This window comes from Papio anubis, chromosome 14 (assembly GCF_008728515.1).
Source record: "Papio anubis isolate 15944 chromosome 14, Panubis1.0, whole genome shotgun sequence".
Classification (NCBI taxonomy): domain Eukaryota; kingdom Metazoa; phylum Chordata; class Mammalia; order Primates; family Cercopithecidae; genus Papio; species Papio anubis.
Window position 1 is genome coordinate 46505537 of NC_044989.1, and position 17715 is coordinate 46523251.

Consider the following 17715-nt stretch of genomic DNA (forward strand, 5'->3'; position numbering starts at 1 on the left):
ACACCATCACTTCCACTCTTTCCTATTCATTAATAGCCATCACTAAGTACAGCCCACACTCAAGGGGAGAAGGGAATTAGACTTCACCTGTGCAAGGGAGGCATATCACCAAATTTGTAAACATATTTTGAGACCATCACAATTATGGATTTTTTTCTTTTTAACTGAAAAAATGTTAAACACATGTAAAAACAAACAGAATAGGATAATGAACTCCCATATACCCATCATCCAGCTTCCAATTATGAACACAGGCCAATATTTACCAGCCTTATGGAAGCATGCCTGGCATACAGTAAACTGCAGATAATGAAGAACACGATCTGCTATTTTTGACATCTGCTTACACCCAAGGAATCATCACCACATTCAAGATAATGAGCATACCCAGACCATCAAAAGTTTCCTTATGCACCCATTTGCTTCTCATTCCCTTTTCTGCCTACTCTGTTATACTGGTTTTAATATAAAGACTGTAAAACTCCATTTGCAAAAGTCTATTGTGAGGAGAGCACATCGGCAGGAAGGATTCTTAAACTTTTTTCTCTATGAGTTTTCCTGTTGGTTTTGCAGGTTAACAGTTAAATATGAGACCCACCATTTTTGCAGATTCATCTGAAGCTTACAGCTGTATTCACATTGCTTTTCTTTTTTCTTTTTTTTTGAAATGGAATCTCACTCTGTCACCCAGGCAGGACTGCAGTGGTACGATCTCGGCTCACTGCCACCTTCGCCTCCTGGGTTCACGCAATTCTCCTGCCTCAGCCTCCCAAGTAGCTGGGATTACAGGTGCCTGCCACCATGCCACCATGCTTGGCTAATTTTTTTTTTTTTTTTTTTTTTTTTTGCATTTTTAGTAGAGATGGGGTTTCACCATGTTGGCCAGGCTGGTCTCGAACTCCTGGTCCGCCTGCCTCGGCCTCCCGAAGTGCTGAGATTACAGGCATGAGCCACTGTGCCCAGCCCACATTGTTCTTTTGAAGCAGCCCTGCTACTCTCAAAATTGATCAGAATCCGAGCTTCAGTCTACAGGCAGTGAGATCAACAGGCAGAGAGCCCATTTGGCTCTGCCTTTGAACAGCTTTCAGGAAGTATGATTTCTGAAGAGGTATGCATTTCATGGATTTGCACATGCAGCTCTGTTTGTTAAAGTGCATTCTTCTTTCCAAAAATAAACAAAAGGAATCATCTTTATCCTCTTTAACCAACGCACTTAAAAAAATGAGCTTTTTGGTTTCTCAGCAGATATTCCCAAACTGATTCTATCACTATTAATTTTAGCCTTCTGTTTACAGACATTTATGGGGTACAGGTAGAGGGAACCTTATACAATTAAAGTCGTGGCTTCTCTTGAAGCAAAAATCAGTTCGACAAATTCATACATAGGAATATACACTTGGTTTACAGTGCATAAGCATGTGGATATTTACACAGAAATTGAAGACATCCCCCTGTAAAAAAAAAAATGATTTAAAGTAATTTCCAACCTAAACTGTCATTGTACATCTATATCAGAAAACTGTCTCCTGCTATCAGATTTGGTTTTAATCCATTCATATTATTTCTGTACATTCTCTCCTGGCAGAATGTCAGCCCCAGCTTTGGAAGGAAGAATCTAGTTTAAGGAAGCCCTTTGTGCCCCTTAGTAATTCATTTTTTGCCTCCCACCCTACCTCCATTCCCTGGTGACCACTGATCTGCTTATAAAATAGTTCACATTCTCTAGAATATTATAGAAACAAAATCATACAGCATGTACTCTTTTTGTTGGATTCTTTCACTCAGGTTAATTATTTTGAGATTCATGTATGGTGTTGTGTCTGTCAATAGCTTATTCATTTTTATTGTTGAGTAGTATTCCACTGTAGGTATATATTGCTATTTGTTTATCCATTCATCTGTTGATGGACATTTGCATTGTTTCTGGTTGTGGCCATTACAAAAAAAGCTACTGTAAATATATGTGTACAAGTCATTGGGTGTACATATGATTTCATTGCTCTTGGGCAAGTGTCTAGCGATGGAATGACTGGTTTATACAGTAAGGTATACTTAACTTTTTAGAAAACTACCAAACTATTTTGTAAAGTGGTTGTACCATTTTATATTCCCAGCAGCAGTGTACGGGAGTTAGTTGTTCCACTTCATCACCAACATCTGACAAAACCAGTCTTTTTGATTTTAGACATACTAAAATTAGTAGTGGCATTTCATTGTGGTTTTAATTTACATTTCATGGCGGTGCACGGTGACTCATGTCTGTAATCCCAACTTTTTGGGAGGCTGAGGTGGGCAGATCACTTGAGGTCAGGAGTTCGAGACCAGCCTGACCAAAATGGAGAAACCCCATCTCTACTAAAAATACAAAGAAAATTAGCAGTGAGTGATGGCGCATGCCTGTAATCTCAGCTACTCGGGAGGCTGAGGCACTAGAATCACTTGAACCCGGGAGGTGGAGGTTGCAGTGAGCTAAGATCACACCATTGCACTCCAGCCTGGGTGACAGAGTGAGATTCTGTCTCAAAAAAAACAATTCGCTAATGACTAATGAAGTTTAACTTCCTTTCAAGTGTTTATTTGTCATCCTCTTACTGTCTTTGGTAGAGTGTCTGCTGACAGGTTTTGCTCATTTTTTATTGGGTTGTTTGTTTACTTCCAGTAGAGGTTTTATTTTTCTTTTGAGGTAACACTCAGAATTATTTTTTAAAGCACTTTTTTGAGGTCTGATTGACATATAAAAACTATACATATTTAATGCATGTAACTTGAAATAAGGATATGTTTTGACATTATCACCACAATCTATGGCATAAATATGTCCAGCATCTCCAAATGTTTCCTACCCCCTCTTTACTTATTATTATGCTATATTATTGTTATTATTATTGCTATTTTACTATTTTTATAAAGTTTTGAGAGGTCTTCCTATATTCTGGATAAAAGTCCTGTTTCAGAAATGTGATTTGCAAATATTTTTTTCCCAGTCTATGACTTCTCTTTTCATACTCTTAAATGTCTTTTAAAGAGAGGTTCTATGTTTTTAATTTTAATTTTTATTTTTTGAGATGGAGTTTCACTCTTGTTGCCCACGCTGGAGTGCAATGGCATGATCTTGGCTCATTGCAACCTCCACCTCCTGGGTTCATAGGAGTTCCTTTCCGCAGCCTCCCAAATAGCTGGGATTACAGGCATGTGCCACCCCGCCCAGCTAATTTTTTTTTTTTTTTGTAGAGACAGGGTTTCACTATGTTGGTCAGGCTGGTTTCGAACTCCTGACCTCAGGTGGTAAACCCACCTTGGCCTCCCAAAGTGCTGGGATTACATGCGTGAGCTATCACGCCTGGCCTAAAGAGAGGTTCTTAATTTTGATGAAGTCCGATTTATCCTTACTTTTCTGAAAATTTCTTTTTAAATAAAATATCCTTACTTTTCTGAAAATTTCTTTTTAAATAAAAATATAAATAAATTTCTTTTTAAATAAAACTCATGTTTTTTGGTGCTGTTTCTAAGAACTCTTTGCCCAAACCTAGGTCATAAAAGTTTTCTGGTATGTTTTCCTCTAGACCCTTTATAATTTCAGGTTTTATATTGAGGTCTGTGATCCATTGGAGTTAAATTTTGTATATATTTCAAAGTATGGGTCAAAGGGTTTTTTTTTTTTTTTTTTGCATACATATATCCAGTTTTTCCAGAATTGTTTGTTGAAAAGACTATCCTTTCTTTACCTTTGTTGAAAATCAATTGGCCATCTATCTGTGGATCTAATCCTGGACTCTCTATAATTTTCTATTGATTTGTTTACCTATCTTTAAACCAAAACACACTTTATTAATTCCCGTAGTTTTATAATAAGATTTTTCCTGTTTTTAAAACCTGAGATATAATTCTTGTATCATAATATTTATCTTCCTAAGTATACAATTCAGTGGGGCTGATGTATGAACAAAGTTGCGCAGCCATCATGACTATTTAATTCCAGAACATTTTCATCACACTCCCAAAACACCCTGTACACATTAGCAGTCATTCCTTGTTCCCCCTCCACTTTGCCCTTAGTGGCCACTAATCTACTTTGTCTCTATGAGTTTACATGCAATGGTATGGTCACTTCTCACAACTAATTTTCCCTTCCTTCCACACTTATTAGGTAATAATAATACTGCATCCTGCATCCTTCATTTCCTTGTACTCCTTTTTTCTTTTTTTAAACTTTCCAACTTTTAGGTTCAAGGTATACATGTGCAGGTTTGTTACATGGGTAAATTGCGTGTTGCAGGGGTTTGGTGTACAGATAATTTTGTCACCCAAGTAATCAGTGTAACACCCAACAGGTAACTCCCACTCTCAACCCTCAAGTAGGCCCTGGTATCTGTTGTTTCCTTATTTGTGTCCATGGGTATTCAATGTTCAGTTTCCACTTATGAGAACACACAGCATCTGATTTTCTGTTCCTGTATTAAGTTGCTTAGGATAATAGCCTCCAGCTCCATTCATGTTGTTGCAAAGGACATGATCTCATTCTTTTTATGGCTGCATAGTATTCCATGATGTATATGTACCACATTTTCTTTAGCCAATCCACTGTTGATAGACATCTAGGTTGATTACATGTATTTTCTACTGTGAATAGTGCTATTGTTGGAAATGCTTGTTTCCCAGTGCTGTAAAGAAATAGCACTTGAACATAAGTTTAATTTACTCAGCAAGGCCATTTTTACTTGCTGCAGAAAGAGCACACTCGTCAGCAGTTTTGCCACGAGAGTACACTGAACAAAGGAGACAAGGTCATTTATAACCTGATGCGGCCACGTTATTGTTGTATCCGGTTTCCATTGGTTGAAACAGGACCTCACATTGTGTATTTGTCCTGATTAGCTAGCAACTTAGAACTTTTTAAAAGAGGCAAAGGCAGAGAAGAACAAAGGAAGGAGGAAGTAACTTGTGGAATGCTGAGAAAGGTAAAAAAACACCTTCAAATAAGGAAGAGGAACAGGCTATGACCTAATGCTTGCTTGGACCAGTATAAGCATGCCAGGGCAAATATTTAGGCTAAATTGTGGGAGTGCAGAACATAAAGTACATTGATTTCTTTATCATGGCTAGCAGATATTTAAGAATGTTAGCACAGGTCTTTGAATAAATTTTGCTTCTAAGAGAAGTTACTATTTATTCCTAATTAAATGGGGAGGAAAGTCTTTGAAGAGGAACCTCTACTTTACTTTTTACACTATGATGAACATACACATTCATGTGTCTTTATGGCAGAATGATTTCTGTTCCTTTGGGTATACACCCAATAATGAGATTGCTGGGTCAAACGGTAGCTCTATGTTAAGTTCTTTGAGAAATCTCCAAACTGCTTTCCATTGTGGCCAAACTAATTTACATTCCCACCAGCAATGTATAGATTTTTCTCCACAGCCTCACCAGCATCTGTCATTTTTTAACTTTTTCAATAATAGCCATTCTGACTGGTGTGAGATGGTATCTCATTATGGTTTTGATTTGCATTTCCCTAATGATTAGTGATTACATTGAGCTTTTTTTTGTATGCTTGTTGGCTGCAATGGTGGTTGTTATAAGCCTTCTTTTGAGAAGTGTCTGTTCAATGTTATAAGCCTTCTTTTGAGAAGTGTCTGTTCAATGTATTTTCTCATTTTTAATGGGATAATTTGTTTGTTGCTTGTTGATTTAAGTTCCTTATATATTATTGATATTAGACCTTTGTCAGATACATAGTTTGCAAATATTTTCTCCCACTCTGTAGTCTGTTTAATCTGCTGATAGTGTCTTTTGCTGTGCAGAAGCTCTTTGGTTTAATTAGGTTCCACATGTCAATTTTTGGTTTTGTTGCAATTGCTTTTGAGAACTTAGTCACAAATTCTTTCCCAAGGCTGATGTCCAGAATGCTGTTTCCTAGGAATCTTATAGTTTGAGGTCTTATATTTAAATCTTTGATCCATCTTGAGGTAATTTTTTGTATATGGTTAAAGGTAGGGGTACAGTTCCATTCTCCTGCATGTAGCCAGCCAGTTATCCCAGTACCATTTATTGAATAGGGAGTCCTTTCCCCATTCCTTATTTTTGTTGACTTTGTTGAAAATCAGATTGTTGTAGGTGTGTGGCTTTATTTCTGGGTTTTCTATTCTGTTCCATTGGTCTATGTATCCGTTTTTGTACAGTACCATCCTGTTTTGGTTATTGTAACCTTGTAGTATAGTTTGAAGTCAGGTAATGTGATGCCTCCAGCTTTGTTCTTTTAGCTTAGGATTGCTTTGGCTATTTGGGCTCTTTTTGGCTTCCACATAAATTTTAGAGTAGTTTTTTTCTAGTTCTGTGAACAATGTCTTTGGTAGCTTGATAAGAATAACATTGAATCTATAGGTTGCTTTGGGCAGTATGGCCATTTTAACAATATTGATTTTTCATATCCATGAGCATGGGATGTTTTTCCATTTGTTGGTGTCATCTCTGATTTCTTTTGTTGTAGAAATTTTTTACCTCTCTGGTTAGCTGTTATTCTTAGGCATTCTATTTATTTTGCAGCTATCGTAAATGGGACTGTATTCTTGATTTGGCTCTCAGCTTGCATCTTATTGGTGTATAGAAATGCTTTTGTATTGCTTTTTAGTAGTATTATTGTATCCATATAACTTCTTAAATGTAATTTTAAAATGTTTACCTAACTTTGTAAAAGTGACGTCATGCTGCATGTAGTTTGGGGAAACTTACATTTTTCACTTTATATTATACTGCTTAGGTTTATTCATATTATTGTCTATCACTACAGTTTATTTATTTTAATCCCTATGTGAGAATATGCCAGAGTATAATCTTCCACTCTCTGGAGATAGACATTTGGATTGTTTCCAGACTTTGGCTATTGTGAACAGTGCTGCTATGAATACTCTTACACATGTTTCCTGAGTACATGTGAGTGAGTGAAAATCTGGGGCATAGATTATGTTTATTTTCAACTTTAGAAAATAATGCAAAACTGTTTTATAGAAATGGTTTCACCAATTTATGCTCCCACTAGCAATGTGCAAGAGACCCTGTAGATGTGGATCTGCACACTCTAAAAACTTGATATTGTTTGACTTTTAAAATATTTCCCGATTGAATGGATGAAAAACAGTGTTTCATTATGATCTTGATTTGTGTTTCCTAATCACCAATGATGTTGAACATCTTTTCATGTTTATTGGCCATATGGCTTCCTTTCTGTGAAATCTTCGTTCATGTCTCTTGTCCATCCTTCTGTTGGGTTGAGTGGGCCTATCCTCTTATTCAAAATGGTTGTTATATATATGAAAATATTCTTAATACTAATCTTTGTCAGTTGCGTATATTGTAAATATCTTTCCCAATGTATAATTTATCTTTTTTACTTTAAATTGTCTCTTGAAAAACAAAAACTCTTACTTTTAATATAATCGAATTATCATTCATATATATATATATGTGTGTGTGTGTATATATATGTTTTTTGTTTTTTAGAGACAGAGTCTCGCTCTGTCACCCAGGCTGGAGTGCAGTGGTACCATCTCAGCTCACTGCAAGCTCCGCCTCCCAGGTTCACGCCATTCTCCTGCCTCAGCCTCCCGAGTAGCCAGGACTACAGGCTCCCGCCACCACGCCTGGCTAATTTTTTGTATTTTTAGTAGAGACGGGGTTTCACCGGGTTAGCCAGGATGGTCTCGATCTCCTGACCTCGTGATAGGCCCACCTCAGCCTCCCAAAGTGCTGGGATTACAGACGTGAGTCACCGTGCCAGGCCTTATCTTTTATATTTTAACCAATGCTTTTTGTGTTTTAAGAAACCCTTTCCTAATTCCCAGGCATAACAGATATTCACACATATTTTTTTTCCTAAGAATATTAAAGTTTTGTTCTTGATATTTAAGTCTAATCTGTTTGTAGCTGTAAAGAAAGGATCTAATTTAATCTATTTTTCTTTGAGTAACCATTTTCTCCCAGTTTCATTTATTGACTAATCCCTTTTGTCCCCACTGGTTGAATGTACGACATCTATTATTTACCAGAGTTTCATGCTATATGAACCTGTTTCTGCACTCTGTTTTGTTTGTTTGTTTTTGTTTTTTGAGACGGAGTGTTGCTCTGTCACCCAGGCTGTAGTGCAGTGGCGCCATCTCAGCTCACTGCAACCTCCGCCTCCTGGTCTGAATTCTCTGTTCTATCACACTGATCAATTTGTCTATACCTACACCTCCCAGGGATACCACATTGTTTTGACCATGAGAGCTTAAAAATAAGTCTTGATATGCAGTAAGGCAATTCCCTGCTTATCTTCAGAAGTGCCCTATCTATTCTTGGTCCTTTGGTTTTCCAATTAAATTTTAGAATTGTTTTCTCATGTTCCATTTTTTAAAGCCTCCTAATGGATTTTCAATGGAATTGTATTTAATTTATAGATCACATTGGGAAGAACTGACATCTTTATGATAATCAGCTTGTCAGTTCATAAATTATTTTCCATTCATTTATGTGTTTTAAATATATCTTAATAACATTCCCCTGTTCTTCAACATCACTTGTTAGATTTATGCCTGCATATTTTATATTCTTTAATGCTATTGTAAATGATGCCTTCTCTTCAGCTGCATCTTCTATTACTTGTTGCTTATACATAGAAATGCAATTGACTTTTGAATATTAATTTTCTATCCAGGCATCCTGATGAATTCTCTAGGCTTTTAGAATATTTGTCCTTGATGGTCTTAAATTTCACTGCGTTATAGATAGGTATGAGTCTCCCCTTTTTTATCCTCTTTGGTGCTCTTATAGGCCCTTTCAAACTGAGGTTGCTCGGTTTTTCTTTTTTAATTTCAGGAAATACATATCTATTATTTCATAAGGTATTTTATCCCTTTTTCTCTTTCTCATAATTCCTGTTAAACAGACATTAGCATTTCCACCTCTCAAATTCATATCCCCTAACTTCCCTTGTATGTGTTCTAATTCTTTCCTTTTTGTCTTTGAGAGCTTTTTTCCATTTCATTTTTGGGCTTAGGAATTCATTTCTAGATTGTAATCACCCTGCTATTTATCCATCTATTGTGTTCTTTAATAAGAGTATAAGCTCCTAACTAATACTTCTACTTGGTTCTTGTATTACGAGCTTTTCAAATTGCCAGACTCTTTGGGCTGGGGGCTCATTTTCTCCTAAGGGTACTGGCTAATGTGTCAGGCAATAACTAGGTGGGGAGGGCCAGATTCAGTCTGTGAAGATTTGAGAAGACTCAAGAGATGGCAATGAATAAACCTGAGGGTGCAGAGAGCTTCCAGCACCTGAAAACCGCAGTCCCCACCCAGGACCAGCTTATCTACCAGCCGCAGCACACACAGTGTCTAGGGTCCACAACATTTTTAAATGCCACAGAAATGTTTTATTTCTAATTTATTTCACTATCTGAAGAAAGATATGAGTATAATAATTATGAATATGTAATAATGAATGAATTCAGCATGGATTTTTTTTTTTTTTTTTTTTTTTTTTGAGAGGGAGTCTCACTCTATTGTGCCCAGGCTGCAGTGCAGTGGCATGATCTCGGCTCACTGCAACCTCCGTCTCCCGGGTTCAAGCGATTCTCCCATTTCATTATCCCAAGCAGCTGGGATTACAGGTGCCCACCATCACACCCAGCTAATTTTTTGTATTTTTAGTAGATGTGGGGTTTCACCATATTGGCCAGGCTGGTCTTGAATTACCAACCTCAGGTGATCCACCTGCCTTGGCCTCCCAAAGTGCTGGGATTACAGGTTGAGCCACTGCAGCCGGCCCAGCCTGGATTATTTTCATCTTTATATCAATGCAGGCATAAAATATGATTTTTAATATATTTTATGAGGGAAGGGTACACAGGACTCACTAAGTCATAACACAGGTCTGTCCTCACTTCCATAAAACAGTCAATCACTGCTCAATCTACAAAACAACTGCCAGGCCAGTTCTGGTCTTTTCTCCTCCTCCTCCCCCCATGCCCCAGACTGAGAAGTGCATTAGGAGGAGACACTCCCTAGGGTGTAATTTCCAAGCCCTCAGGACTAGAAGGAGAAGGAATAGGAAAAGAGGCCAGTTGGTCCCTACCTATTTTTGTCATTTCCTTTTGAGCACAGGGCTCCTGCTCTGCCTGATTTTAGTTCTGAGGCACCAGAGGTATGAGGACAGCACCTGTTTGACCCAGAGAAATGGTAGTGGACAAGCAGGAGCAGAACTCCAGCAGTTCACTGCTCCGTTTACCCTCCTAAGAAGTGCTGGAAGCCAGAACACGTCTAGCCCCCAGCCAGAGTCACTTCTCACACCACAAATGAAAACAGTTTCTATCATGCTAGGATGTCCTTGCAGTTTTCCATCTCACAGTTCTTCCTGGTTGATCATGAGGGAAGAAAGCCAGCAGCTGTACTCCTTAAAGATGCAAATCTTACCTTGCCACTCACCTGGCTGAATAGCCTTTGGTGTTTCCCACTGGGCTTTCAGAGTCTTAATCTGATTCATTTAGGAGAAAGGAGAATTTATTATAACCTCCACTCCTATCCTATTCTAAGGTCTTCTCTGCTGCTTCTTCCCAACTCTCTCTCAAGAAGTATTAACTGGAAAGCTCAGCTGATTTGGTGCCATGGAGAAGTAGGCGGGCATGCTGTGCATTAATGAATCATGTGTATCCATGTGTCTTTCTGCATCCAGCTGACGAGCAAGTTGACTTAGTAAATGAGTTCATATTTTACTGTACAAACCTGACTGTATTAATTCCCCTCTACCTCTAATTTCTGCCATGCAATCCCAGCCAGAAGATGGTGAGCTCACAAACTGGATTTGGGCCTGGGGGCAAGCAGGACATCTTATCCAGCTTACAGTCTAAGCCTCATGCTTCAACCCAACCGAAGACCTGCACTTAAGCAGAAATGGAGTGCAATTTTCATTCCTATTTGGCTCCTGTTCCTTCCAATGGGAAGTTTCTGGGGCTGAGAGGAAGGGAGAAGAAATAATCTGCAGGACGGGAGAGTCTGATTTTCCAGGATTCCTGACCACATGCCATCAAATGCCAGCTGCACCTCTTCCCTTGTGATGGTGAAGCTTTTCCAGTCCCTCTGTGAACTGGCTCAGTCCCTATCGCTGCAGTCTTCTTGCCATTTCACTTCTGCTTGTGGCGTTTCTGAGAGCTGGTCCTTCCTGTGTGTCCCCAGCATTTAACATGGTGTCTGGCACCTCCCTTATAGTTGTAGAATGGACATGTTAAATAGGCCTTGTCACCCCTATTTCCTGGATGTAACTCAGAGAAACTCAGTAATTTCCCCAAAGTCACACAGCGAGTAAGTGCTGGATCTGGAATCGACATCAGGCTGGCCTGGTTCCCAGTCCCTGCTCCTCTCCACAGGGCAAAGCAGAGAGCTGCTTTCCCTGGCACGGCCCCATTTGCATCCGGAGAAGGAAACTTCAGCTCACAGAGATTACATGCTCCGGTGCTGACAGCTTATTCATCTCATCCACTTATCTGCTGTCTATCTTTCATACTAGTGAAGGTACTGGGGCATAGTTCTTATTAAATTAAGCATAAGACAAAATCATTTATTTAAAGCCATTTACCTGTCCATTTCCCCAGGGCAGCTCTTTATTAAGTGATTTCTCACATTTTCCGGATGACTCAGTCAGTGTGATGGGTTCTATGCCAGGGGAAGAGAGAGGGAGGACAGAGACAGGGACAGAGAAAGCCAATAAAGCTGACTGAGTAGCTGGAAGGGAAAGCACAGTATCATGGCATAGGGGTAGAGAGAGTATCTGAAGCTTACTGTGAAGGCTGTCTGTCCCCACAGAGCACTGGGAGCTACCCAAAATGTCCTCATGAGCAATTATGCCCTTCTGAGCCACTCCCTCTGAAGTGCTGATTTCCCCCAGGAGGAAAAGCAGCTGCTGTTTGCCGGGTCAGGAACCTCAGGGCAGAAGGCAGGTCCTGTGTTCCCAGAGGCCTGGGAAGCAAGGTGGAAAGGCCTAGAAATGAGAGGGACTTGGGGATAACACCAGAAGCCAGACTTTATCCAGGGGAGGGTGTTGAGGGGGCTGGGCCCCTGTGAGAAAGAAAACCTCTGTATGGTGAGATTCAAGGCCTGAGAGCGACACTGCCCAAGGAACGGACACATGGCCAAGGTCCCATCGCCATCACTGTCAAGATTTTGGGAAATTCAGAGTAAACCAGTAAGGAGAATCTGTGAAAAGAAGAGGCAACTGTGCTGGGATCCAAGACACTAAACTGGGTGTCCGCCCGCTCTTGGGCTCGAAGGCCCTGCATATGGAATGGAGTGTTAATCTGATGGTTCTCTCAGGGCCCTCATGCCCAAGGTGGGATCTTCAGCCTGGGTCAGAGCTTCCTGGTGGTGCTGTCTGGACCTGACCTTTAAAGGCACCTGCCATACCACTACATGTGGAACATATATGGGCTCATGAGGCTCAGACCTTGCCCTGAACCCCAGTGTAGACAAAACATTTCGGATACTCCACAGGGCTCAGAGCAGGCTGGCTACCTAGGCAACCCGAAAAAATCCAGATCACTGGCCCTGGATCAGGATACCTGGACCCTAATACCAGCTGCCTGTGTGACCCTGGTCAAGTCTCTAACCTTTCTGGGCTCCAACTATAAAATAAGGAAAATAATATTTACCCCTTCTACCCCACGGGGGCTTGGAGATCCAAATGGGATCCGTCTGTCAGGAACTTAGAAGAATGTGCAGTTCTCCTGCAGAGGAAGGCAGATGACCAACACAGACGTGGCTATGCAACTGTCAGCACAGATGCTCAGTGTTATCAACAAAGGTGGTTGTCTTTCTTGGAATTACTTTAGAAGTGGGTCATTTGCTTTAAAGAACGAGATCATCATGGACTGGCTACACAAGGAACAGGCGAGAAACCCTTCCTCCTACTGGGAAGCCTGGGTGGGTGCTACACCCACATCCTAGGAGATTCCCACCTAGGGGGCCATCAGGTTTGGGGACCACATGACAGCCAGTGCTGGCCACACCAAAATGACACAGAGTAGTTATGGGCAACCTAGGCTGGCAAGGTCTCAGCTATGAGGTCTCTTACCCCAGGGCAGTGCCCCGCCAGATGCTGGCTGGGTGATCCATGGCACATGGTGTTCCATCCCCCAATCCCTAACCCCAAAACTTTTCCATCACCTCACAACCCTGTAGAGCCGCATTCTTCTGTTCCACTGTATTTCAAAACTCCTTGAAAGAGTTGTGTAAACTCACTGTCTTCTGCAAGAAGGGGTTCCTCTCCTTCCCTTATTTCTTTTTTTCTTTTTTTTTTTTTTTTTTTTTGAGATGGAGTCTCACTCTGTCACCCAGGCTGGAGTGCAATGGCGCAATCTTGACTCACTGCAAGCTCCGCCTCCCAGGTTCACACCATTCTTCTGCCTCAGCCTCCCGAGTAGCTGGGACTACAGGCGCCTGCCACCATGCCTGGCTAATTTGTTTTGTATTTTTAGTAGAGACGGGGTTTCACCATGTTGGCCAGGATGGTCTCGATCTCCTGACCTTGTGATCCACCCGCCTCGGCCTCCCAAAGTGCTTGGATTACAGGTGTGAGCCACCGCGCCCAGCCTCTCCTTTCCTTATTTCTTAAACTCATTTAGTTAGGTTTCTGCTCCATCCCTCCACTCCCGTCAGAGCTACCAATGGTTATCATGCTGCAAACTGATGCACGGCAGTCACTTCTCAGTGCTCATCCTCCTCCAACCCCCAGCAGCATTTGACGCAGTGGTCAGATCACTCTCTTCTCTGTGGCCTCTCTTCTTTTGATGTCCAAGACCACCGTCTCTTGGTTCTTAACTTCATTGGCTGCTTCTTGGCCTCCTTTGCAGGATTCACTTTGTTTTCTTGAATTTCTTGATTGAACCCTGGGATTCTCCAATATCCAAACAAAATGTCTTTATTTATTTATTTATTGGATGTTGGAGGATCCCAGGGTTCAGGCCTCAACTCTTTCTCTTCACCATCTATACTCACTCTTAGTTTAACCCATCCAGTCCCATATTCAACAATGAATACGCTGATAACCCCCAAAGTATACTTCAGTCCAGACATTTCCCCTGAACACCATGTATATATTCAATTCCTGTCCAAAATGTCTACTTGGTTGGCATCTCAACTGAAATACATCCAAAATCAAATTTCTGACTTTTCCCACTCCTCATCTCCAATATTTCACTCTCCTTGCAACTTTATTTTAGTTACTCCAGCTGAAAACCTTGCCATCATCCTTAATTCTGCCCCCGCTCTCTACCTGCCCCCTCCATGTAATGCATCAGCAATTCCTTTCGGCTCTACCTGACTGCCTCATACCACCCCCATAGCCACCACCCGGTCCCAAATCACCCACATCGCACCCAGAGACCTGCAGCAGCCTCCACACTCTCCCCTTGTTCCATCCTCATCCCCATCCTTTCATCACAGCAGCGTGAATGATCCTTCCTAACATAAAAGTAGATCATGCTATACATTTGCCACAACTCATAGGATATATGAAACTCAAATAGTGACCCCTACTATGAAGAATGGATTTGAGTAGATAATAACGTATCAGTATTGGTTCATCAATGATAAGAAATGTACCACACTAATATAAGATGTAAATAGCAGGTGGACCTGAGGAGAGTTGGTGTGTAGGAACTTTCTGTGCCTTTCCACCAGTTTTTCTATAAATCTAAAACTGCTCAAAAAAGTTATCTTAATAGAAAAAAAGTAGATCACATCACTCCTCTGCTGTAAACCCTCCAGGAGCTTCCATCTCCTCACAGGGGAGAGAGGAACAAATCCCCTACAAGATCCCAGAAGAACTCCTGTGGTATTGACCTCCTATGAGCTCTAGAGCCTCAGCCTCATCTCTCCACCTCTCCCTCTCCCCTTCACTGTGTTCCAGCCACACTGGCCTCTTTGCTCTCCCTCAAACACAGCAAGCACCCTTCCCCGCCTCCCCCAACCTAGGGCTTAGCATGTACTCTTCCCATTGCTTGGAAGGTGCTCACCAGATGTCTCCTTGCTGTCTTCAGATCTCACTTTGAAGTTTAGCTTCAGAGAAGTCCTCCCTTACCACTCCATGAAACATGGCACCTCCTCTCACTCTCTCTCCCGTTATGACGCTTTGTCCTCCTTCTCTGCATGTAGCACCATCTGACCTTTAGTAAGATTGTCAATGTATTTCCCTACACGTCGCTTCCTCAAAATTAAAAGAACAAAAAGTCCTGAAGTTTAGAACTGGATCACTTGGCCCTTTCTCCTCTTATCTCCTCCCAGCTCAGAGTTCTCGTATCTCTGTATAGCCAGCATCCTCTTGATCTGCAGTTGGGCGCGACATGTTCCAGCCTTGGCACAAAGCTCTTGGTGATGTTAGCCTTCCTCTGGAAAACTGGCTTTGTTTGCCCACCATTGCCACTCTGTTTCCCATCACAGCAGTCTTTCCCTGGGCACTCAGGGAATCCTTGCCCTTCTGACTCTGTGAGGCTGATGTGTGCCACACTTCTTATAGAAAGTTCTTCAGTTTCCAGGTACTTTGACATCTTGCAGTGGAGGTGTCTACATGGTGAAAATGGAAATCTGGCATCTGCCCTCTCTGCCTTGCCCTCCTGGAGCCTGTCACCTGATGTGTCTGTGCAATTTTGTTGTCTTCCTCCACTAGAATATAATCACCATGAGCACAGGAACCTTGTGCATTTTGCTTAATACTGTATCTTTGATGCCTAAAAAAATCTGGGTACTGATTTACGTTTAATTAATATTTGTTGATGTAATGAATTACCAAAACAGAACGAATTAGAGTCCTTCCAGGCAGTCGGTCCTGGAAAGGCTCAGAAAGTCAGGAGTAGTAGGAGCTGGGTAGCCAGAGGATAAGAATGGCTCAGTCGCCATAATGATGCAGTTTGACAGAAAGAACTTCAGCCTCTGTTGCTAAGGGGATGGCTAAACACCCATGTCACTCCAGCTGTGTTGTTCCTAAACAATAACGTATTTTCCAGCTGGTGATTCAGCCTCCCTGAGATCTGGCTTGTGGTGCACTTGAGGTCGCTTCCTGTTCATTACGCTCTGTACACTTTCAAAAAGCCCTCATTAGCTGAATTAACCCAGCTACCTTTATCTGCAAACAGAAGGATCCAATTTATACAGAGAAGTAGAGAACTATCTTCATGCCCAAGTCTAAAAATTTACTATCAGTTTAACATTTTTTACCTACTTGTACTCTTGTGGTTTGTTCTCTTTTCTTGACCACCTTCAATTTGTTCCAGGTTTTGAGGAATCAAAAACAACGGATGACAATGTTACCTCAAAATTTTTGATGTTATAAATAACATTTTTGCAAACAAATCTTTCTTTGCGTCTCAGATCATTTTCTTAGTTTCTCTTTCTAACAGAATAAAGCTATGAATCCTGATTATGCTCAAGTGTAAGGCAGGGTTTTTTGTTTGTTTGTTTGTTTGTTTGTTTGTTTTGAGATGGAGTCTCACTCTGCTGACCAGGCTGGAGTGCAGTGGCGTGATCTTGGCTCACTGCAAGCTCCGCCTCCCGGGTTCATGCCATTCTCCTGCCTCAGCCTCCCGAGTAGCTGGGACTACAGGCGCGTGCCACCACGCCTGGCTAATTTTTTTGTATTTTTGGTAGAGACAGGGTTTCACCATGTTAGCCAGGATGGTCTCGATCTCCTGACCTCGTGATCCACCTGCCTCAGCCTCCCAAAGTGCTGGGATTACAGGCAGGAGCCACTGCGCCCAGCCGGGTTTTTTTTTTTTTTTTTTATCCTAAATTATTCCTCAGAAAAGAAGAAATCACTTATCGTCGCCTGCTTATGAATGCTTTTATTAGCAGCACTCTTTAAATTATAGTTCACCTTTGAATAGTGCCTTCATGCAGTTGAAAATCCATGTAGAACTTTTGGCTCACCCAAAACTTAATAGTAGCCTACTGTTGACTTGGAAGCCTTACTGAGAACCTAAATAATTGATTACAATATACTTCGTACATTGTATGTACTATATAGTGTATTCTTACAATGAAGTAAGCTAGAGAAAAAGTGTTATTAAGCAAATCTTAAGGAAAATAAAATGTATTGATTAAGTAGAAATGGATTATCACAAAAGTCTTCATCTTTGTTGTAGGCAGAGAGAAGGAGGAAGAGGAGGGCTTGGGTTTGCTGTGTCAGCGGTGGCTGAGGTGGAGGAAAATCTGTGTACAAGAAGACACCCGCAGTTCAAACCTCTGTTGTTCAAGGATCAATTGTGCTTTATCGTTTAACAGCAAAGTGCTGTTGGAAGAAGATACATAAATTTAATACTTCTCAACCCTGGCCAGAATGTTGGGGGTGGGGGAGTTTAAGAAAATACTGATGATCAGATCCCACCTGAGACCAAGAATATTAGAATCTCTGGGGTGGTACTGGGTATTGGTATATTTTTTTAAGCTTCCCAGCTGTTACCAGTTCATATGGTTTGGATGTTTGTCTCCTCCAAATCTCATGTTGAAATGCAATCCCCAGTGTTGGAGGTGGGGCCTGGTGGCAGGTGTTTGGATCATGAGGGCGGGTCCCTCATGAAAGGCTTGGTGTCCTCCCCATGGTAATGAGTGAAGTCTTGCTTTATTCATTCATGTGAGAACTGGTTCAAAAAGAGCCTGGCACCTCTCTTGCTCCCTCTCACCATGTAACATGCCTGC

General features: G+C 41.2%; 1 pseudogene; it reads right to left on the bottom strand.

Moving 5' to 3' along the window:
* Positions 1-13541: 13541 nt before the first annotated feature.
* On the bottom strand, positions 13542-16929 carry LOC108581798 (annotated as a pseudogene).
* Positions 16930-17715: the final 786 nt, after the last annotated feature.